Source organism: Callithrix jacchus, chromosome 2, assembly GCF_049354715.1.
Source record: "Callithrix jacchus isolate 240 chromosome 2, calJac240_pri, whole genome shotgun sequence".
Classification (NCBI taxonomy): Eukaryota; Metazoa; Chordata; class Mammalia; order Primates; family Cebidae; genus Callithrix; species Callithrix jacchus.
Genome location: NC_133503.1, coordinates 69,997,828 through 70,021,108, shown reverse-complemented (window position 1 = coordinate 70,021,108; position 23,281 = coordinate 69,997,828). Strand labels below are relative to the sequence as shown.

General features: G+C 43.0%; 1 long non-coding RNA gene across 1 annotated transcript; it reads left to right on the top strand.

The window, feature by feature from the left end:
- The first annotated feature begins 1,310 nt into the window (after window positions 1-1,310).
- Window positions 1,311-22,718, top strand: LOC118151358 (uncharacterized). The gene is made up of 3 exons (XR_008479490.2): window positions 1,311-1,362; window positions 14,794-15,030; window positions 19,027-22,718. It is a non-coding gene; the product is annotated as an uncharacterized LOC118151358 (long non-coding RNA).
- Window positions 22,719-23,281: the final 563 nt, after the last annotated feature.

Sequence of the window (23,281 nt, the reverse complement as noted above, 5' to 3'; positions counted from 1 at the left end):
TGGATAACCTGACCTTTCTCTCTGTCTGCCCTTAGTATTTTCTCCTTTGTTTCAACTCTAGTGAATCTAACGATTATTGTTAGGGGGTTGCTCTTCTTGAGGAATATCTTTGTGGTGTTCTCTATATTACCTGGGGTTGAATATTGTCCTGCTTTGCTAGTTTAGGAAATTTTTCTTGAATAATATGCTGAAGAATATTTTCCAGCTTGGATTCATTCTCTCCGTCGCATTCAGGTACACCTATCAAACGTAAATTTGGTCTTTTCACGTAGTCCCACATTTCTTGGAGACTTTGCTCATTCCTTTTTATCCTTTTTTCTCTAATCTTCTCTTCTCATTTTATTTCATTAAGTTGAACCTCGACCTCTGATATCCTTTCTTCTGCTTGAACAATTCGAGTGTTTAAACCTGTGCATGCTTCTTGGAGTTCCCGTATTGTATTCTTCAGTTCCATTAATTCACTTATATTCCTCTCTAAGTTGTCTATTCTCATTAGGATTTCGTCAAACCTTTTTTCAAAGTTCTTAGTTTTTTTACATTGGGCTACAACATGTTTTTTTAACTCACAAAAGTTTCTTATTATCCATCTTCTGAAGCCTGGTTCTATTAATGGGATGCGCTCATTCTCCATCAAGCCTTGTTCCCTTGTTGATGAGGAACTGTGATCCTCTTTAGAGGGAGAGGCATTCTGATTTTGAGTATTCTCAGCCTTTTTATGCTGGTTTCTTCCCATCATTGTAAATTTATCCACCTGTCATCTTGTAATTACCAACTTTCAAATTAGGTCTCTCAATGGATGTCCAAGTTGTTAATTCCCAGGGCTGAAATATGAGCAACCCACTGCGCCAGCCAAAACAGCAGCATTAAGACTGATGGTGCTTTTCTGCCTGGGAATCTCCAGTCTGTCTTCCTTCTTGAGTCCGTAATAGGTGACTCTGCCTTCCCGGAGCTCCAAACCTCAGTCAGAAGGGGAAGCAGTCCCATTTACTCTGCACCAAGAGCTGCCGCGCCAAGGTGCAGGCAGAACTGCTGCGCCGGCCACAAGAGTTGTGCTGGTGACCTGTGTGACTCCTCCACTGGGAATCCTCTGCTCCAGGAGCGACCAAAATTTGTCTGAAAGTGTGGTGTCCTCTCGTTCTCTGAGCTTTCACTAGGAGCTGCAATCCCGAGATGTTAGCGATCTTGGATCGTTCCTCGCAATGATGTTATTTTCTAGCTTTACCAAAATGTTGCCATGCTTATCATCTTGGACTTTCTGCATGAGGACAAGGACCTGGTCTGTTAGAGCAGGAGTCCCCAACCCCCTGCTCACAGACTGGCATCAGCCTGCAGGCTCTCAGGAACGGGACCATACAGCAGGAGGTGAGCAGAGCTATACTTCTTTTTAAAACATTAAAATCAGGGTAATTAGGATATCCATCACCTGAAATACTTATCGTTTTTTTGTGTGGGAAACATTATACTTCTCCTCTTCTAGCTATTTTGAAAAATACATTTTTGTCAATTTCCCTACTATTGAATACTATCAAATGCTGGAACTTATTTCTTCTATAACTGTGTTTTTGTACCCATTTAACCCTTACTCCTCACTTCCCTTCCCGGTCTCTGGTAACTGTCATTCTACTCTCTACTTCCATGATCCACTTTTTAAGCTTCCGTCTATGAATGAGAACGTGTAATATTTGACTTTCTGTGCCTAGCTTATTTTACATAGCATGATGACCTCTAGTTCTATCCATGTTGCTGCAAATGACAGGATTTTATTCCTTTCATGGCTGGATAATATTCCATTGTGTATAAGTACCACATTTTCTTTATCTATTCATCTATTGATGGACACTTAGGTTGATTCCATATCTTGGCTGTTGTGAATCGTCATGCAATAAACAGGGAGTGCAGGTATCTCTTCTATGCACTGTTTTCCTGTTTGTTTTTTGCATATATATATGTATAAATATGCATATATATATCCCCAGCAGTGGGATTTCTGGATCATAAGGCAGTTATACTCTTAGTTTTTCAAGGAAACTCCATGTTGTTTACCATAACGGCTGTACTACTTTGTGTTCCCACAAACAGTGTGTAAGCATTCCCTTTCTCTCCATCTTCACCAGCGTTAGTTATTTTTTAAATTGAAATTGAAATTTATTTTATTTTTTGAGATGCAGTTTTGCTCTGTCACCCAGGCTGGAGTGCAATGGTGCGATCTCAGCTTACTGCTGTTTTTAAAATAACAGCCTTTCAGCCTGGGCCAAGATGACATCTCATTGTGGCTTTGATTTGTATTTTTCTGATCATTAGTGATGTTAATCATTGTATGTCTTCTTCTGAGAAATGTCTACTTAGGTCTTTTGCCTAGTTTTTAATCAGATTATTTATTTTTTCCTATTGAACTGATTATTCTGGTTATTAATCCCCTGTTGAATTAGTAGTTTGCAAAATATTTTCTCCCATTCTGTGCATTGTCTGGTCACCCTGTTGAATGCTTCCTTTGCTGTGCAGAAGCTTCCTGGTTTGATGCAATCTTATTTGTCTATTTTTGCTTTTGTTGCCTGTGCTTTCAAGGTCTCATCCCAAAATATCTTTGCCCAGATCAACGTCCTGCAGCATTTCCCCATTGTTTTCTTGGAGTAGTTTTATACTTCCAGGTCTTACATTTAAGTCTGTAATCCATTTGAGTTGATTTTTTTATATGGTGAGAGAGGGGAGTCTAGTTTCTTTCTTCTGCATGTGGATATCCAGTTTACCCAGCAGCATTTATTGGAGAGACTGTCCTTTTTTCCAGTATATATTCTTGGTGTCTTTGTTGAAAATGAGTTGATAGTAAATGTGTGGATTTATTTTTGGGTTCTCTAGTCTGTTCCATTAGCCTATGTGTTGGTTTTATTGACAGTGCCATGCTATTTGGGTTACTATAGCTTTGCTGTATAGATATTCTTCTTTTATGCCCAAGGAGCAATGACAAATACTGACCATTTTCTTGGCTACAACAAAAATGTTAATAAATTCTCTAAACGTTGATTCTATTAGGTGTATTCTCTTACAGCCTCTTATTACAAAGCCAAAAATTATAAATCAAAAATCAAAATGTACCCAGCATTTTGGGAGGCTGAGGTGGGTGGATCACTTGAGGTCAGAAGTTTGAGACCAGCCTGGCCAACATGGTGAAACCCTGTCTCTACTAAAAATACAAAAATTAGCTAGGTATGGTGGTGCACGCCTGTAGTCCTAGTTACTTGGGAGGCTGAGGTGCGAAGATCACTTGAACTTGAGAAGCAGAGGTTGCAGTGAGCCAAGATCACACCATGGCACTCCAGCCTGGGTGACAGAGTGAGACTCCATCTCAAAAAAAAGAAAAGGAAAAGAAAAAAGAAAAGAAAAAATGAGGCCAAACACAGTGGCTCATGCCTGTAATCCTAGTACTTTTGAGAGGCCAACGGGGGCTGATTGTCTGAGGTCATGAGTTGGAGACCAGCCTGGCCAACATGGGGAAGCTCTGTCTGTACTAAAAATACAAAAAAAAAAAAAAAAAAATGGTTAGTTGGGCATGGTGGTGCTCACCTGTATTCCCAGCTACTCGGGAAGCTGAGGCAGGAGAATAGCTTGAGCCCAGGAGGGGGAGGTTGCAGTGAGCCAAGATTGCACCACTGCACTCCAGCCTGGGCAACAGAAATTAAAGAAAAAAAATAATGAAAATGTATGGTAAAGTAGCCTTAAATGCGTTTATTGTCTATGAGAAAATATAAAAGTAAATAAAAAGCATTTTTATTTCAAAATTATTTTGTCAAATACATATATTGACATAGCTTTAAAAGATTTTTTTTTTTCTGAGACGGAGTATCACTGTTGTCAGCTGGGGCTAGAGTGCAATGGTGCGATCTCGGCTCACTGCCGCCTCCCGGGTTCCAGCCGTTCTCCTGCCTCAGCCTCCTGAGTAGCTGAGAATACAGGGGCCTGCCACCATGCCTGGCTAATCTTTGTATTTTTAGTAGAGATGGTGTTTCTCTGTGTTTGCCAGGCTGGTGTCAAACTCCTGACCTGAGGTGATCCACCTGCCTCGGCCTCCGAAAGGGCTGGGATTACAGGCATGAACCACTACACTCAGCCTTAAAAATTAAATAAATGTTTAAATGAAAAAATCCATCCCTATCCCTCACCTTTCCCCTGCTGAGTCCCACTTCCCAGTGTAAATATTTTTATGTATTTCCTAATAATATGCTTGTACTGCTATTTTTAAACACCAATTTGCAGTTATATTGTATCCACTCTCTTCCCATCATGGCAGGTGAAGGGTAACACCTTACATCACTTCACCATCCCATTCCTTTCCCATACAATTTTTCGGTGAGTCACTGTGTATCACTGATACTCTGCCTCTGTTGTTTACTGTTGGGCCAAATGGCATACTAATACTGCTTTTTCTCTTGGACAACTTGTAGTTGTCTCTGAAGGTAATAGTTAATGATAAAAAAATAGTTGCCTTTTTTGTTTGCCAATTTTTTTTTTTTTTTTGAGACGGAGTTTTGCTCTTGTTACCCAGGCTGGAGTGCAATGGCGTGATCTCGGCTCACCGCAAGATCAGGCAATTCTCCTGCCTCCTGGGTTCAGGCAATTCTCCTGCCTCAGTCTCTGAGTAGCTGGGATTACAGGCACCTGGCACCATGCCCAGCTAATTTTTTGTATTTTTAGTAGAGACAGGGTTTCACCATGTTGACTGGGATGGTCTCAGTCTCTTGACCTCGTGATCCACCCGCCTCGGCCTCCCAAAATGCTGGGATTACAGGCTTGAGCCACCATGCCTGGCTTGCCAATTTTTATTTTTAGTTTTGAGATGGAGTTTCGTTCTTGTTGCCCAGGCTGGAGTGCAATGCTGTGACCTAGACTCACTGCAACTTCTGCCTCCCAGTTTCAAGCAATTCTTCTGGCTCAGTCTTCAGACTAGCTGGGATTACAAGTGCCTGCACCACAGCTGGCTAATGTTTTGTATTTTTAGTAGAGATGGGGTTTTACCATGTTGTCTAGGCTGTTCTCAAACTCCTGACCTCTGGTGATCCACCTCTCTCAGCCTCCCAAATTGCTGGGATTAAAGGCATGAGCCCAGCCCATTTTTTTTTTTTTAAACAAAATCTTGCTCTGTCACCCGGGCTGAAGTGCAGTGGTGCGCTTGTAGCTGACTGCAGCCTCGAACTTCTTGGCTCAAGAAATACCCCTGCCTCAGCTTCCTGAGTAGCTAGGATTATAAGCCACATGCCCCATGCTCAGTTAATTAAAAATATTTTTTCATAGAGATAGGGTCTCACTGTGTTGCCCAGGCTGGTCTTGAACTCCTGCCTCAGGCTCCCAAAGTATTGGGATTACAGGTATAAACCACTGCACCCTGCTATGTTTGCCTTTTATTCTGACTTTATCCTTTCCATATTCTAAAATTAAATTTTCGGGGTTTTTGAGTTATAATTGATACATAATACAAATTACCAATTTAAATGTACACTTTGATGAGTTTTGATAATTTTGTGCAGTTACGTAATCACCATCACAATCAAGATACAGAAGGTTAGAAACTCTGTTTGAGATGAAAAAAAGGGAAGAAATAGAATAAAAACATACAGAATGATTCCATCACCCTAAAAAGTTCTCTTGTTTCCATTTGTAGCTGTTCCTCGCCTACCAATCTGCTTTTTTCCACTATGGTTTTCTCTTTCTAGAACTTGATACAGATGGAATCACAAAATATGTAGTCTTTTGCATTTGATTTCATTCACTTAGCATGATGTCTTTGAGATTCATCCATGTTGTTGCTGTATTACTAATTTGCTGCATTTACTAGCACTGTGTTCCTTTTTATTGCTAAGAAGTATTCCATCGTAAGGAGATCCATAGTTTTTATATCAATTCCACAGTTGATGGAAATTTGAATTGTTTCCAATTTGGAGATACTATATATAATAATGTATGCACATCCCTACATATGTATATAGCATGTATGTAACACCACCATGTATGTTTCTGTAAGGTCTGTGTGTAGGCACGTATTTTCATTTTTCTTGTAATATGATTACCAGGTCATATGATAAATGCATTTTTAACTTTATAAAATACTGCAATACCGTTTTGTAAAAATGACTATCATTTTGCATTCCTATCAACGAGGAAGAAGGAAAGGAAAAATTACTTGGGTAAGCAACTAAGGGACCAGTCCTCAGAGAAGCTGCTTCTCTGAAAAATCACAGCTACAGGCAAAAATAGAGCAGCCTGGAGAAAATTCAGACTGCAGCTGCATAGCTAAGCCACAGATATACAGGCAGACAGGCAAAGTCCAACATAGAAGCCCTTTGTTCTTTGTATGATTAACAAGCTCCCAGGAAAATGTTTCCTCCCCTTTTCAGACATGTGCACAGTGGGCTCTGTGGCGGCTTGCACAGAGAAGGGGGTGCTTACCTAAAACAAACCTACAATTATACAAACAAAAAAGCAGCACATGGTGCTTGCCTAGAGACATACCTGCAGCTGCATAAGATATGGGGATTGGCACAGACAGCTTTATTGATAAGTTACTCAAACTGCTACAGACATGAGAGAAGTTTCTTATACAAGCTTTTGAATTTAACTGTAAAAACAGCAATCCACTCAGACTCATCTCTCTTCTGCAGAAAGCATTCTTCTTTCACCTACTAAATTTTCACTGCAATATCACCCTTGTGTCTGTGCTCCTTAATCATTCTGGATATGAGACAAAGATCTCCTGGTAGTACCTCACAAGAGAGACTACTACATTGTGGTGCATTGGAGAGACTGCAACATCAGCAATATATGAGAGCTCCAGCTGCTTTACATCCTCACCAACACTTGGTATTGTCAGTCTTCTGAATATTAGAAATTCTACTGATGTATTCTAGTATCTCATTTTCTGTATTTTTATGGTTTTAATTTGCATTTTCCTGATGTCAGCAGTGTTGAGCATCTTGTCCTTACTGCCCATTTGTCTGCCTTCCTTTGTGAAGTATATGATCTGATATTTTCCCTAGTTTTTTTGGGTTATCTGCCCATTGTTATTGGGTTACTTGTCTTCTCAGTTTTAGTTATAAGAATTTTTTTATACATCCTAGATTCAAACATTTTATCATATATACATTTTGCAAATATTTATTTCCAGTCTGTGGCTTGCATTTTTATTTTCTTAACTGTGCCTTATGAAGAAAAAAGTTTTAGTTTTAATGAAATTCATCTTGTTACTCCCTACCTCCTTTTTTTTTTTTTTGAAATGTAGTTTTGCTCTTGTTGCCCAGGCTGGAGTGCAATGGCACGATCTCAGCTCACTGCAACCTCCACCTCCCAAGTTCAAGGGATTCTCCTGCACTGGCCTCTCAAATAGCTGGGATTACAGGCACCTGCCACCACACCCAGCTAAATTTTGTATTTTTAGTAGAAACTGGGTTTCACCATGTTAGCCAGGCTAGTCTCGAACTCTGGACCTCGGGTGATCCACCCACCTCAGCCTCCCAAAGTGCTGGGATTCCAGGCATGAGCCACCGCGCCCAGCCTTTTATTTTTTTGAGATGGAATCTTGTTTCGTTGCCCAGGCTGGAGTGCAATGGTATGATCTTGGCCTACCGCAACCTCCCCCTCCTGGGTTCAAGCAATTCTCTCATCTCAGCCTCCCGAGTAGCTGGGATTACAGGCATGTGCCATTACACCCGACTAATTTTGTATTTTCAGTAGAGATGGGGTTTTACCATATTGGCCAGGATGATCTTGAACTCCTGACCTCAAGTGATCTGCCCCTTACATCCTCCTAAAATGCTGGGATTACAAGCGTGAGCCATTATACCCAGCAACTTTTCCTCTTTAGAGTTATGTTTTTTATGTTCTATTTATAAAACATTTGCCTGAGTCAGTGTTAAAAGATTGTGTACCATGTTTAGGCTGGGCACGGTGCCTCACACCTGTAATCCCAGCACTTTGGTAGGCCTAGATGGGTGGATCCCTTGAGGCCAGGAGTTTAAGACCAGCTTGACCAACATGGTAAAACCCCATCTCTACTAAAAATACAGAAAAAAAGAAAATTAGCTGATTGTGCTGACGTATGCCTCTAATCTCAGCTACTTGGGAGGCTGAGGCAGGGGAATCACTTGAACTGGGGCGGTGGAGGTTGCAGTACCATGTTGTCTTCTAGTGGTTGAGTAGAATTTGTCCTGTGTTAAGTTTATGATTCACCCCTGTGAATATTTGAGTACGCTGCCTCCAATGAGTAAGGATTAGTGTTCGTGTTTGTCTATCTGGATAACAAGTTGCTCCAGCATCACCTGTTGAAAGATTTCCATTTCCACATTAAATTATGTTGGCACCTTTATTCAAAATCAAGTTACCATGTAAGTGTAGGTCTGTTTTCAGAATTTTTGCTTTGTTTCAGCCATCTCCATGTCCAACCTAAACCAATACTACACTGCCTTGATTCCTGAAGCTTTATGTTAAATTTCGAAATCACGTAATGTAAATGATCTGACCTTGTTCTTATTTTTCAATACTATCTTGGTTATTTTAGGTCCTTTACGTTTCAATATAAACTTGCAAATTAACTTGCCAATTTCTTCAAGGATGCCTTTTAAGATTTTGATTTGGATTAGATTGAGCAATCTGGGTAGAATTAATTTATTTCTAAGTATTTCATTTTCCAATGTTATTCCAAATTGAATATGTTTTAGTTTTATTTCCTAATTATTTTCTTTTCTAATGGATAGAAACATAATTGATTTTTTAAAATTTTTTTTTTTTTTTTAAATTTTTCACCATGTTGGTCAGGTTGGTCTCAAACTGCTGAACTCGTGATCCTCCCGCCTTGGGCTCCCAAAGTGCTGGGATTACAGGCATGAGCCACCGCACCCAGCCGGAAACATAATTGATTTTATATATTGGCCTTGTGTTCTAAAATTAACTTTCTAATTCTAGGAACATTTTATAGCTCCCATCTTTTTTTCTTTTTAGTTTTTAATTTACCTTACTTTTTGTTTTGTAGAGATGAGGTCTCACTTTATTGCCCAGGCTGGCCTCAAACTCCTGAACTCAAGTGGTCCTCCTGCCTTGGCATCCCAAACTGCTGGCATTACAGACATGAGCCAGTGCACCCGGTCCCATCTTACTTCCTATGCAGATAAAACATGTACACTAAAGCAAGGCTCAGCAAACGTGTACTGTAAGGGGCCAGATAGTAAAACCTTTAGGTGACGCAGGTCTCTGTTGAGACTACCAGTGCTGCCATCAGAGCCTGGAAGCAGCCATAAACAATATTAAACAAATGGTCAGGCTACGTTCCAACAAATCTTTATTTTAAAAAACAAGTGGTTACCAGCTTATGTTGGGAGGAGTTTAAAAAAATTTTTTTAAATTAAAAAAAAAAGAGGCTGGCCGTGGTGGCTCATACCTGTAGTCCTAGGGAGGCCGAGGTGGGTGGATCACAAGGTCAGGAGTTCAAGACCAGCCTGGCCAACATGGTGAAACCCCGTCTCTACTAAAAATACAAAAAAAATTAGCTGGGCGTGGTGGCAGGCGCCTATAATCCCAGTTACTCTGGAGGCTGAGGCAGAGAATTGCTTGAACCCAGGAGGCAGAGGTTGCGGTGAGCCAAGATTGTGTCACTGCACTCCAGCCTGGGCAACAGAGTGAGACTGTGTCAAAAAACCAAAAAAACAAAAAAACAGGCGGAGGGCTGGCTTTTGCTTATAGGCTACAATTTGCAACTCATGTTCTTGAGGGTTTTTAAAATTTATTTTTAATTTTTGTGGGTACATAATAGGTGTATATATTTGTGGGGTACATGAGATGTTCTGATGCAGGCATGCAATGTCAAATTAGCACATCATGAAGAGTGGGGTATCCATCCCCCTAGCATATATCCTTTGTGTGACAAACTGTTGGTGAGCTTTATATACATGAAATCATACCATACATATTGTTTTGTTTGGTTTCTTTAACTTAGCATAATTATTCTGAGATTCATCCATGCTGTAGCTGTAATTTATTCCTTTTTGTTGCTGAAAAAAATTCCATTAAATGGCTATGCCAGAATGAAGTCACTCTTGTTAGATCCAGACAGAATAGTGCCAGGAAACACTAAGCCGGTGGAAGGAACTCATGCTTGCATGTCTAAGATGAGAACTGTTTCCAAGGACTTTCTTAAAGCCCCACAAGAAAGCCCTTCACATCCTTCATGCATCTTCTTTGCATGGCTTGCACATTTTACACATGTACACAGATCTCTATGACTAGGCTTATTGCGAGGCATTCTTCAGGACAGCAGCAATTCTGGTAAGATGCTCTTGAAAGAACACTTTCCAGCGGGGCATGGTGGCTCACACCTGTAACCCCAGCACTTTGGGAGGCAGAGGCAGGAGGATCATTTAAGGTCAGGAGTTCGAGACAAGCCTGGTTAACATGGTGAACCCCTGTTTCTACTAAAAATGCAAAAAATCTGCCAGGCATGGTTGCATGCGCCTGTAATCCCAGCTACTCGGGAGGCTGAGGCAGGAGAATCGCTTGAACCCGGGGAGGGGGCGGAGGTTGCGGAGAGCCGAGATGGCGCCATTGCACTCCAACCTGGGCAAAAAGAGCGGAACTGCATCTGAAAAAGAAAAGGAGACAGAAATAAAGAAAAAAATAGAGAAAGAAAGACAGAAAACACTTCCCAGTAACATCAAGCTCCATCAGTGAACTGATGGCAAATCTGGCTTTGAGCCAGAGGAAGAACCAAGGACCTCTGTTTCCAAGCAGCTATGTGAACACCTCGCTTTTTGCCAATAAAAGCTTCCTCTCTTACCTTTCCCTCACTGGATGCCCCTGTGGCTTGACATAGTGCATTCTAGATCATAATTTTCTTTTCTATCCCCAATAAATTCATCACCTTTGGAGATAGTTTTCTCTTTAGTCTTTTCTTAAGTTGACTTGATCTGGTGTCAGAAGCGCTCCGGGAGGCAAGATGGCTTTTGGAGGGGCCTGGCGGCTCCTGGAGCCGGGGAGGTGCCATAGTTAAGCCCTTTGCACTCTCCACCGCCCCGGGTCACCTTTTCTCTGCTCAGGTAAATCTTCTTTCAGGTCGAACTTCCACCCTTCCATAGCAGCGCACTGCTGGCCTTATTTGGGGTCTGCATGGGCTAAGGTGCCTTCACAAAGAATCTTGCATCCCTTGTAGGGCTGGAAAAGACTTTTTCTCTTTTCTGGCAAGTTCTTTCTTGCAACAAAGTTTCTCTTCTGGTCTCGGTGAGTGCAGTTGGGGTTTCAGTTTTGTTGTGTGTGTGCATACTTCCATTTGTTGCTAGACTTTTCTTCTTTATTTCTGAATATCTTTCTTTTATAAAAATGGTGGGCTCGGCCGGGTGCGTGGCTCACGCCTGTAATCCCAGTACTTGGGAGGCCGAGGCGGGCGGATCACTTGAGGTGAGGAATTCAAGACCAGCCTGACCAACATACTGAAACCCCGTCTCTACTAAAAATACAAAAATTAGCCGGGCATGGTGGTGTGTGCCTGTAATCCCAGCTACTCAGGAGGCTGAGGCAGGAGAATCGCTTGGATCCAGGAGGCAGAGGTTGCAGTGAGCCAAGATTGCGCCACTGCACTCCAGCCTGGGCGACAGCGCAAGACTAGCCTTAAAAAAAAAAAAAAAAAAAAAAAAAAAATGGTGGGCTTGAGGCCACCCTTTAAGAAACCTTAGGGCTGTCACCACCTTTCTACGAGGGACCTTAGTCTCCGAATAAAAAGCCGCCTGTGTTGAGGATAAACTGGTACGCGGATGACCACTAGGGGGCCTGCCAGTCTAGAAAAAAATCTGTGCGTCTAGGGGAAATCTAGTTACAGGTCGTAGTGCACAGGCTTGTCTGCCAAGTGAAACCAACATCGGACACTGTAAAACAAAACACCAGTCAACCCCCTAGCATTCTCTAACAGGGCTTACAGGATTTTTCTTTTGCTCTTGAGAGATTAATAAGAAGCAGAAGGAGATCCCCCAAATTCCAAAAGATGCAATAATCGTTCCCCTTCTGGGACTCCAGCTGGCTACATGTTCTAAAATGGTGGTCCTCTCTAGAGCACAATTAAAAAGCAGTGGATGGGCCCGGCGCGATGGCTCACGCCTGTAATCCCAGCATTTTGGGAGGCTGAGGCAGGTGGATCGCCTGAGGTCAGGAGTTTGAGACCAGCCTGGCCAATATGGCGGAACTCCCGTCTTTACTAAAAATACAAAAGTTAGCCAGGCATGATGGCAGGTGCCTGTAATCCCAGCTACTCAGGAGGCTGAGGCAGGAGAATCCCTTGAACCAGGGAGGCAGAGGTTCCAGTGAGCTAAGATGGAGGCACTGCACTCCTTGGGCGACAGAGCCAGACTCTGTCAAAAAAAGGAGGAAGGGAGGTCAATGGATGGACAGATGGCTAATTTTGTTCTTCGGTGAAAAAAATTTACTCTTTTGTTCTTCATTATGGAGGTCTTTTGAGTTCCCCAAACTTGTCTTTTTTAGGACAAAATTAGAATACCATGGTCCTAAAATCAAACTATCTGAATGAGAGGCATACTTCAATTGGTACCTCAAAGCATCTAAGTGCGTTCAGGATTCTAAAATTGCCTCCTGATCTCAGGCCAGGCTTGGTGGCTCATGCCTGTAATCCCAGCACTTTGGGAAGCTGAGGCTGGCGGATCATGTGAGATCAGAGAAGTTTGAGACCAGCCTGGCCAACATGGTGAAACCCTGTCTCTACTAAAAATACAAAAAATTAGCTGGGGATGTTGGTAGCCTCTTGTAATCCCAGCCCTCCGGGAGGCCAAGGCAGGCAGATCACTTGAGCTCAGGAGTTCAAGACCAGCCTGACCAACATGGTGAAATCGCTATCTCTACTGAAAATACAAAATTAGCCAGGCATAGTGATGCATGCCTGTAATTCCAGCTACTCAAGAGGTTGAGGCAGGAGAATCACTTGAACTCGGGAGGCAGAGGTTGCACTGAGCCAAGATTGTGCCAATGCGCTCCAGACTGGGCGACAGAGTCAGACCCTGATTCGAAAAAAAAAAAGAGCCTCCTGATCTCAAAATTAACTGAGAGGCCTTAGGGTCTCAGGCTCTTTTCTTTCCGGAAGAGACTTTCCTTCTCTGTCCTCTGTCCCCCTCTACTCTGCTTTGGCTGAACTGCCTTTCCCTCTGATTCCTCAGCTCTCACCACCCCTGAACCTTTCCCTTCAAACTCACAAATGATTCTTCTACACCCAAATTTAATTTTGTTCCACAGAGCATGGCTGAATTTCAAGCTGTTGCCAAGGAATTCCCTAAGGCCATTGAAGACCCTCATCAATTTGCTGATGAATTCAGCACAGTGCTCAGGTTTATCAGCTGGTGTTTCTAACCTACGCCAGTTGGGTCGCATACTTTTTGGTGAAAGCCAGGCTTGACACTGGATGGCCAAGTCTTGTTGGCATGACCCTGCAGAATAGTTAGGCAAAAATGCCAAAGACTAAGAAAAAGTCCAAGGCATGGCAAAACAAACACCACACACACACACACACACACACGCACGCACACACATGTACACTCACACACACGCACTCATACGCACACGCACACACACAACAAACACCCCAAAAGTCTATTCTTGAGTATTTTCCTCCAACCTGAGACTGGAATAAAATCCAGGCCTGTACCCAAGAACCTGACAAGCCCATTTACAGCTACTACAGTCGGCCCTAGAGTATATTTAAAGAAAATTCTGGATGACCCATGGATGCTGAATCTACTCAAGTAGCCTTTAATTCTGTTTGTGAACCGCTCTCTAGAAAACTTTCCCAGCTTATCAAGAGGGCCTGCCTGGAATGGGGAACTATGCCAACTTCTGATCTAGTTAATTTGGCACATCAGCCTGCCCACACACCTGAAGCCAGTGCCTGTTTAGCTTCAGGGACAAGGAAAAACCTTGTGGGCCAGGCAAGTGGCTCATGCCTGTAATCCCAGCAGGGCTGAGGCCAAAGGGTCACCTCAGGTCAGGAGTTTGAGACTAGCCTGGCTAACATGGGGAAACCCTGTCTCTATTAAGAATACAAAAATTAGCTGGGTGTAGTGGCAGGTGCCTGTAATCCTACCTACTTGGGAGGCTGAGGCAGGAGAATCGCTTGAAACTGGGAGGCAGAGGTTGCAGTGAGCTGAGCTCACACTCCAGCCTGGACCACAGAGCAAGACAGACAGAAAGAAAGAAGGTAGGGGGAGATGGAAGGAATCCTTGTGGCTGTTACAACATTGTTTCTTCTTCAAACAAGTATGGGGCTCCCTGATTATGCCTAGGCAGCCCCCCACACACACACATAACAATAGGAAAAGAGATAACTCCTGGCTCTGCCACAGAAGAGAGAATCTCCGGTTCTCCCACTTAATCATTTGGGTGAAACCAATTTGGGAATAAGGTCTTCATTGTTCTGAGAACTAAAAATCTTCAGCCTCCTATCTGACTGAGTGGACCCCACCCCCTCCCTGGTCTTGGTCAAGAAGATCCCAAAGAAGCCTTAAAAGCTGAATTTTTAGCCAAAGCCAGCAGGAGGCCAGATATACCTCATTATACTCTTTCCCTTTTGTGGTTTAGATTCCAACAACAGCCCAGCATTGAGGTTAAAGTAGAGACGGTAATACTGAGAGAACTGACTCTTGGTGGCATCAAGATACCAAATTATAAACAAGACCTAAGGCCATGCCAGACAAGGGCTGAGTCCTGCAGCCCTGCAGTCAAAGAAGAAACAGTGTTGTAACTGGGCAAGGTTTATCTTTTTCTCCGCAGGTAAAGAAGCATTGACCTCAAGCTATGCAATACTGAAACAATTGCCGCTCATTGAGCTAGATGCTGACTGACTGACCCTGCCCCTTCAACCTGCCAGAGCTACAGCTTTCACTGAGCGAGAGAGGGACTTCAGCAGCTTTCTCCGGATGAGAGCCCAGGACCTGGTTCTGGTTACACTGGCTACACGCTTGAGAGCCTTCCTGTCCGTGCTTCACCTTTTGACACTTCGGCTTAATTGTAATGTATTTAAATGTTGACTCTACTTCCAAGTGAACATGGGTCATATGTAACATGCATGTTTGTTCGCCCTCCATGCACACAACCCCCTTCTTGAATATTCATAGCTCATCCTATAACTTGCTAAGTATGTATACTTGGCCAACCTTTTCAGCATAAATTCCTATTCCATCTACCTTGTCCTCCCAGCCCCATAGTGTCTTGTTTCCGGTGTCTGCTGGAAGTGGAGGCTGTACTTTCTGGCCTGTCAGAATGGTCACCACACTCTCCCTTCTGAATTTACAAATGTGTGATTTTTACGTTGTACAGAGCTACTATCAGTCCCTAACCCGACCAGCCTCAATCAGCCCCCAACCCGACCAGCCTCAATCAGCCCCCAACCCGACCAGCCTCAATCAGCCCCCACTGAAGTGTAATAAAAAGATACAAATGGTGGGCTTTTTCAACAAGCCTTTGCCTACATTGTTTCACAGCAGGTTCCTTTCTTCCTTGGCCCTCTTCAAGACACCCACTCTTTTTTGCTTGTTTATACTGCCTTGTGCACCCCCTAGGATGTGATTTTCTGGAAAAATGTTATGCTGGAATTTCTGTTTTCCAAAAGTTGGGGTTGGGGCGGTGGTGATAATTTTAGAATCTGACAAACCGAACTGTGCTGACTCAACCTTGAAGTCCGCTGATTCCCCATGTTGCCTCATTTGTTGTGTTGTCTTTTCTGTTCAGAAAACAAAAATAATGCCACTCCTTCACTGCTGAATCAAATACCTGTCTCTTTATGGGCAAAATCATCCAGTGATAATGGCAAAATTCACAGTGTACTTTCTATTAAAATCTGGATTATATAGTAAACGCTATCCATTCAACCAGATGGCATGACAAAGTCTTCAGCCCATTACAGAGGAATACAAGAAAACCGGGCCTCATCACTTCATGTCTTCGTCCTTGTAGTATCCAGATTCTGCCTATGAAGAAAACAAGCAACCGTGGGTTCACCTCTGAGCAATAAACCTGCTGTCACTGCAAGGCATCCAGTGGTTTCAAGTCCTCAAACCATAACAAACTCACTATGCATGAACAGCAGGGATTTGCAGCCACTGAGCTGTGCAGTGCATTCTCAGTATGCCAGTGGGTCAGGCAGCCAGAATCTTTTGCCTTCACCTGGGGAGACCAGCAGCTCACCTGGACAGGAAGGCCCCAGGATTTTACTGAGAGCCCTCCCTATTTTTCTCGAATATTAGAGGCCGACTTGGAAGATATGGGATTTCCCAAGGCTTCACTTTACTACAATATAGAGATGACCTCCTTCTTTCTCTCCTTCCCAGGTTGCCTCTTTTTCCCAGGCAATCTGTGGAAAAGACAGTGCCCATCTGCCAAAGCAACTGGCTGCCAAAGGTCATGAAGGCCCTGGAGAGAAAGGCAGCTAGGAGAATCTCAGGCCGAGCGCTGGACTGCGTCGAGCCCCAGACTGGATTCAAGGCATTTTGCAGTTTCCTCAGCCAAAACCCAAACACCAACCCCATGGGTTTCTTGGGCTTACTGGTTATTGTCCTCACAGAGCCCCTGACTTTCCTCTTGCGGCCCAAGCCCTGACTGCCTTTTTTTTTTTTTTTGAGATGGAGTTTCGCTCTTGTGACCCAGGCTGGAGTGCAATGGCGCGATCTCGGCTCACCGCAACCTCCGCCTCCTGGGTTCAGGCAATTCTCCTGCCTCAGCCTCCCGAGTAGCTGGGATTACAGGCACGCGCCACCATGCCCAGCTAATTTTTTGTATCTTTAGTAGAGACGGGGTCTCACCATGTTGACCAAGATGGTCTCGATCTCTTGACCTCATGATCCACCCGCCTCGGCCTCCCAAAGTGCTGGGATTACAGGCGTGAGCCACCGCGCCCGGCCCCTGACTGCCTTTTTAAAAGTTATCTAACCTGACCTCATTATTTGGACAGAATCTGAAGATTAAGCTCTTAACAAACTAAAGAGGAAATTGGTAAATCCTCCGGCTCTAGGTCATCCTAATTGTAAACGTTTTCTCCTCTTTGTGTACGAAATGGAAAAAACCACTCTGGGATCTTAACCCACATGCATTGAGGCCAGCACCATCCTCTAAGAAACTATAGTCCACGATGGGGTCCTGTGGCCCATGGAAATCCCCCGTCTAACAGCAGCTCCCACTGTAGCCCTGTTAGTCAAGGCCACTGAGGAGTCAGCCACGGGACCCCTCAACTGTACATGAGCCTCTAGCTTTGGATGCTCTCACACTTGCACCATGCCCAGCATCTTCCTGCCAGCCTCACTTCCTACGAGCTTTGCCTACTTGCTGCCCACCGTCCGTCTCACTCACGGGCAACAACCTTAATCCCATGACTCTCCTCCCCTCTCCTTCAGGCCAGACACCACACGGCTGCCAACTCTGACAGACCACCTCGATGGGCAGTGCTGGCTCTCCTGGTGCACAGATGGCTCACATGGAAAGAATGATGCTGGTAGGCCCAGTGCAGGCTACACAGTCACTATGCCTTTGAGGTTGTGTTAGCAGCTACTTTGCCTGTAGCCACTTTAGCCCCATAGGCAGAGCTGTTTGCTCTCAACTCGAGCCTGACTCATTATTAAGAGAAAGACTGTAAACCTTTTACTGACAGTAGGTATGCCTTCGCAGTTGCTGATGATTTTGGAATGTTGTCAAAGCAAAGAGGTTTTCTCACTTTCAATGAAGATGAAATAAAGAATGAGCTTTAAGTACAAGAATTATTAGATGCAATACAGCAGCTTCCAGGCCACTGGAAACTAGACTCTGTGGAAGCTAGAGGAAATCACCTTGCTGATAATGAAGCAAAGAACGCTGCCCTTCTATGTCCCACTGATCAAATCTCGGTCATGGCTCAGCTAAAAACATTCCCAAAGGCTGATAATAAAACAATTACTAAAGATGCACAGAACTGAGCACCAGAGGCTGAAGAAGAAAATTGAAAAAATAATGACTGCTGGTTTAATGATAAAGAGGAACCTGATTTGGCCCAAAACCAAACAACAAACAAAGGAAAAAAACCTTTCCTGCCAGACACCGTGAAGTTTCTATTATTATTATTATTGGAGACAAAGTTTCACTCTTGTTGCCCAGGTTGAAGTGCAATGGCATGATCTCGGCTGACTGCAACCTCTGCCTCCTGGGTTCAGGTGATTCTCCTGCCTCAGCCTCTGGAGTAGCTGGGATTATATGCATGAGCCACCATGCCTGGCTAACTTTGTATTTTTAAAAGAGATGGGTTTTCACCATGTTGGTCAGGCTGATCTTGAACTCCTGACCTCAAGTGATCCTCCTGCCTCTGCCTCCCAAAGTGCTGGGATTACAGGCATGAGCCACCATGCCCGGTGAAGTTTCCGTTATTAACTACAGTATACAATTTAAGTTATGGGCAAAAGAAAAGATTATTACTTTTTTTTTTATTGCATTTTAGGTTTTGGGTTACATGTGCAGAACATGCAAGATAGTTGCGTAGGTACACACGTGGCAGTGTGATTTGCTGCCTTCCTCCCCCTCACCCACATCTGGCATTTCTCCCCATGCTATCCCTCCCCAACTCCCCCCCACCCCCGGCTGTCCCTCCCCTATTCCCCCCAATAGACCCCAGTGTGTAGTGCTCCCCTCCCTGTGTCCACGTGTTCTCATTGTTCATCATCCGCCTATGAGTATGCGGTATTTCATTTTCTGTTCTTGTGTCAGTTTGCTGAGAATGATGTTCTCCAGATTCATCCATGTCCCTACAAAGGACACAAACTCATCATTTTTGATTGCTGCGTAATATTCCATGGTGTATATGTGCCACATTTTCCCAGTCCAGTCTATCATTGATGGGCATTTGGGTTGGTTCCAGGTCTTTGCTATTGTAAACAGTGCTGCAATGAACATTCGTGTGCATGTGTCCTTGTAGTAGAATGATTTATAGTCCTTTGGATATATACCCAGTAATGGGATTGCTGGGTCAAATGGAATTTCTATTTCCAGGTCCCTGAGGAATCGCCACACTGTCTTCCACAGTGGTTGAACTAATTTACACTCCCACCAACAGTGTGAAAGTGTTCCTATTTCTCCACATCCTCTTCAGCATCTGCTGTCTCCAGATTTTTTAATGATCGCCATTCTAACTGGCGTGAGATGGTATCTCAATGTAGTTTTGATTTGCATTTCTCTGATGACCAGTGATGATGAGCATTTTTTCATATGTTTGTTGGCCTCATGTATGTCTTCTTTTGTAAAGTGTCTGTTCATATCCTTTTCCCACTTATGAATGGGCTTGTTTGTTTTTTTCCTGTAAATCTGTTTGAGTTCTTTGTAAATTCTGGATATCAGCCCTTTGTCAGGTGGGTAAACTGCAAAAATTTTTTCCCATTCTGTTGGTTGCCGATTCACTCTAGTGACTGTTTCTTTTGTCGTGCAGAAGCTGTGGAGTTTGATTAGGTCCCATTTGTCTATTTTGGCTTTTGTTGCCAATGCTTTTGGTGTTTTGGTCATGAAGTCCTTGCCTACAGATTATTACTTTTATGAAACAATACTGGTGGGGTAACATCAATAAATCAGCCAAAAATGCTTATGTAGTCTGCCCCACCCATCCTAAATTCAATCCTAGAAAGCCAGTGCACATAGCCTCTGGCCATTTATTTTTCTTTTTTAAGACGGGATCTTGCTCTGTTTCCCAGGCTGGAGTGCAGTTGTGTGATCATACCTCACTGTAACCCCAAACTCCTGGGCTCAAGTGATCCTCCTGCCTCAGCCTCCCAAGCAGCTAGGAGTACAGGCTCGTGCCACCATGGCAGCTAACTCTGGGCCATTTTAACCTCCCTGATGGGCCATGAAAGACCTGGAGGATATATTTTTAACCAGCCACCTCCCTTGTTTGAATACAACGATGTTTTAGTTTTGCACCGTATGTTCTCCTGTTAGGTTGAAGGCATCTCCTGTAGATGAGCCACTGCCTTAGCAGTGGCCAACGCCCTGTTAGAGAAGATAATCCCTACCTGGGTAACCCCTTTGAACTTCACAGTGAATGAGAAGCTTGTCTTACAGGACAAGTTATAAAACATGCATGTGCTCTCTGGCATATTTACATTGTACAACACTTCGATTGTGATTATCATCCCTAGTGCTCTGGACGAGTGGAACACACCAGTAGTCCTCTTAAGACTCAACTGGCAAAGTTGATGGAAACCTTACATTTGCCATGGCCAAAAGCCCTGCCTAGAATGCTTCTGACCTCGAGGACCCCTCAGATTATATAAACTCTCATCAGTCTTTCTACAGTGTGCTCCCAGGAGACAAAGACCTAAAACACCACAACCTACAGCAAGGATATTGTTGTCTATTGGAAAAGACATTTACAAAAGGATTCCCTCCAACCTCACTAGAAACGTGCACACCAGGTGCAGCTGACCAACCTCTGCATAGCCAAATGCAAAGGCATGGATTCCTGGATACATGCATCTCATCTGAAAAAGATATCACATGTTCTCTCTTATATGTGGAAGCCAAAAGATTGGATCTCACAGAGGTAGAGAATAGAATGGTGGGTACCAGAGGCTACGAAGAGATGGGGGAGGGAGGACAAAGAGAAGCTGGTTAAAGGGTACAAGTAGATAGCAGGAATAAATTCTAGTATTTGATAGTACAGTAAGGAAATGATAGTTAATAATAGTTTATTGCAATACAAAATAGCTAGAAGAATGATAATGTTCACAACACAAGGAAAAGATAAATGAGGATAGGTATCCCAATTACCCTAATTTGATCATTGCACATTGTATACAGGTTTTAAAATATCACACGCACCTCCAAAATATGTACAACTATTGCAAATCAACAAAAGATAAGAGAAAAAAATAAAAATAAACACCCCAAACCCAGCTCCTAAGTGTGGACTTGTGCTCCTGTCAACATATTAAAACTAAAAATGTCTAGGATGTGAAGCAGATAGCCTCTGAGGAAATGGCTTCTCCCAAGATGTCCAGAACAGGCCTATACACCCTTTTCTCAGTTCTAATTCTTGCTTTATTTTCTTCTTTTTCCTGGAAGGATAATTCCATTTTCCAGACCCTCCCCACAGGGGAATTTTACTAATTGTTGGCTCTGTCATCAGAAACCTCCATCTGTTGATGACTCTACTGACTCTCCAGTTCAACCTGTAACAGATCTCACTAATGCCCAAGAAACAACCATCTGTATAAATTGTATCCCACCCTAAGGATCCAGGATGAGGTCCTCATCCAATCTAGGCTTATCTACCTGAATTAAGATGGCCCAGTGAGTGGCTGGCACACCCTCAAGAGCTGCTTATGACACAGATGACTCAATTTTTCAGCATGAAGTCACAAGCGGTGGGTCACACCTGTAATCCCAGCACTTTGGGAGGCAAGACAGGTGGATCACTTGAGATCAGGAGTTTAAGACCATCCTGGCCAACATGGTGAAACCCTGCCTCTACTAAAAATACAAAAATTAGCAGGGCGTAGTGGCAAGTGCCTCTAATCCCAGCTACTACAGAGGCTGAGGTCGGAGGATCATTTGAGCCTGGGAGGTGGAGGCTTCAGTGAGCTGTGATTACACCACTGTACTCCGGTGTGGGTGACATAGCAAGCCCCTGTTTCAAAAAAAAATTTGGATTGCTCCAATTTTTAATATTAAAAGTGATGGTGGCAGGGCACAGTAGTTCATACCTGTAATCTCAACACTTTGAGAGGCCAAGGAAGGAGGACCCTTTCAGCCCAGGAGTTCCAGGCAACCCTGGGCAACATAGTGAGACGACATCTCTACAAAATTAAAACTTTAAAAACTTAAGAAATTTTTAAAAATTAATGATGCAGTGTACATACATCCTCCATGGCAGGGAGAATTCTAACATATACAACAATGAGGTTGAACCATCTGAAACTGCTGTTTGACCAATTTTTTGACCTACAAAAATAGCAATTTCTTATGTTCAATAGATGAGGAAGTACTGGGTGATGAAGGTGGCTTTTTGAATTCAATTTTACTAAATTTTTTTGTAACAATTTACTCTCACCAGTTAATAGGTGGCACAGGTGTTCTTTCTCCAGCTTTTTGCCAACAGATGACATTGTCATTTGGTTTCATTTCTGCCTCTGTGATGGCTGTGAAACAGTAGCTCTCCTTTAATTTTAATTTTTCTTATTTTCTTAATAGGGAAATTTAGCATCTTTTCATGCATTCATTGGAAATTGTATTTTCTTCTCCAAATTGCTCTTTCATGTCCTTTTCCCATTTGCTAATAGATTGTTTATCTTTTTCTTATTAATTTGTTTTATTTTTTACATATTTTGGATTTTAATCCCCTGTGTTTTACATATGCCACAGGTTCCTTTTCGGGTTTCGGCTTTCCCTCTGTAAGCTGTCTTACTGCCTTTTGTCATACAGAACGCTTTATATGATGCAATCAAATTAACTGAAATATCCTCAGAATTTTGATTTTGATATCTTAAGAAATTCTTCTTTAACCTACCCTCCAAATGTGTTCTTCCATAATTTTTTTTCTAATGGTTGTGGGGTGTTATTTTTCACATCAGGTCATTAATCCATCTGATAATTATTTTGACCTAAATGGCCAGTGGAATGTTCGTGCATTTCTATTGAACTTTTTTTCATGTGGAAAGCTAGCTAAATAATAATAAAACATCCTTGTGGAATCATTTCCTTGTTGTTTAATAATGTTTACTCCATAATATATTAAGGTTTCATCTTTTATTGGTTCTGTTTCAGGACCCTCTGTTCTGCTCTGTTAATCCTCTTTACTATTAAATATTTCTGCCCAAATCTGTCTTTGGTGGCTCATGCCTGTAATCACAGCACTTTGGGAGGCCTTGGCTGGCAGATCACCTGAGGTCAGGAGTTCCAAAACAGCCTGACCAGGATGGCAAAACCCTGTCTCTACTAAAAACACAAAAATTAACCGGGTGTGGTGGCACACGCCTGTAATCCCAGCTACTTGGGAGGTTGAGGCAGGGACTCACTTGAACCCGGGAGGCAGAAATTGCAGTGAGCCGAGGTCACACCACTGCATTCTGGGCGACAGAGTGGGACTCCATCTCAAAAAAAGAAAAAAGGAAAATTCCACCTCTAAAACCCTTTTGATATTTGGGAGGACAAATTCCTTCTTCTTGTTTTTTGTTTGTCTGATTTTGTTTGTTTTTAAAATAATTTTGGCTTTTTTGCACCTTTACTTTTCCATACATATTTTAAAATCAGGCATTCA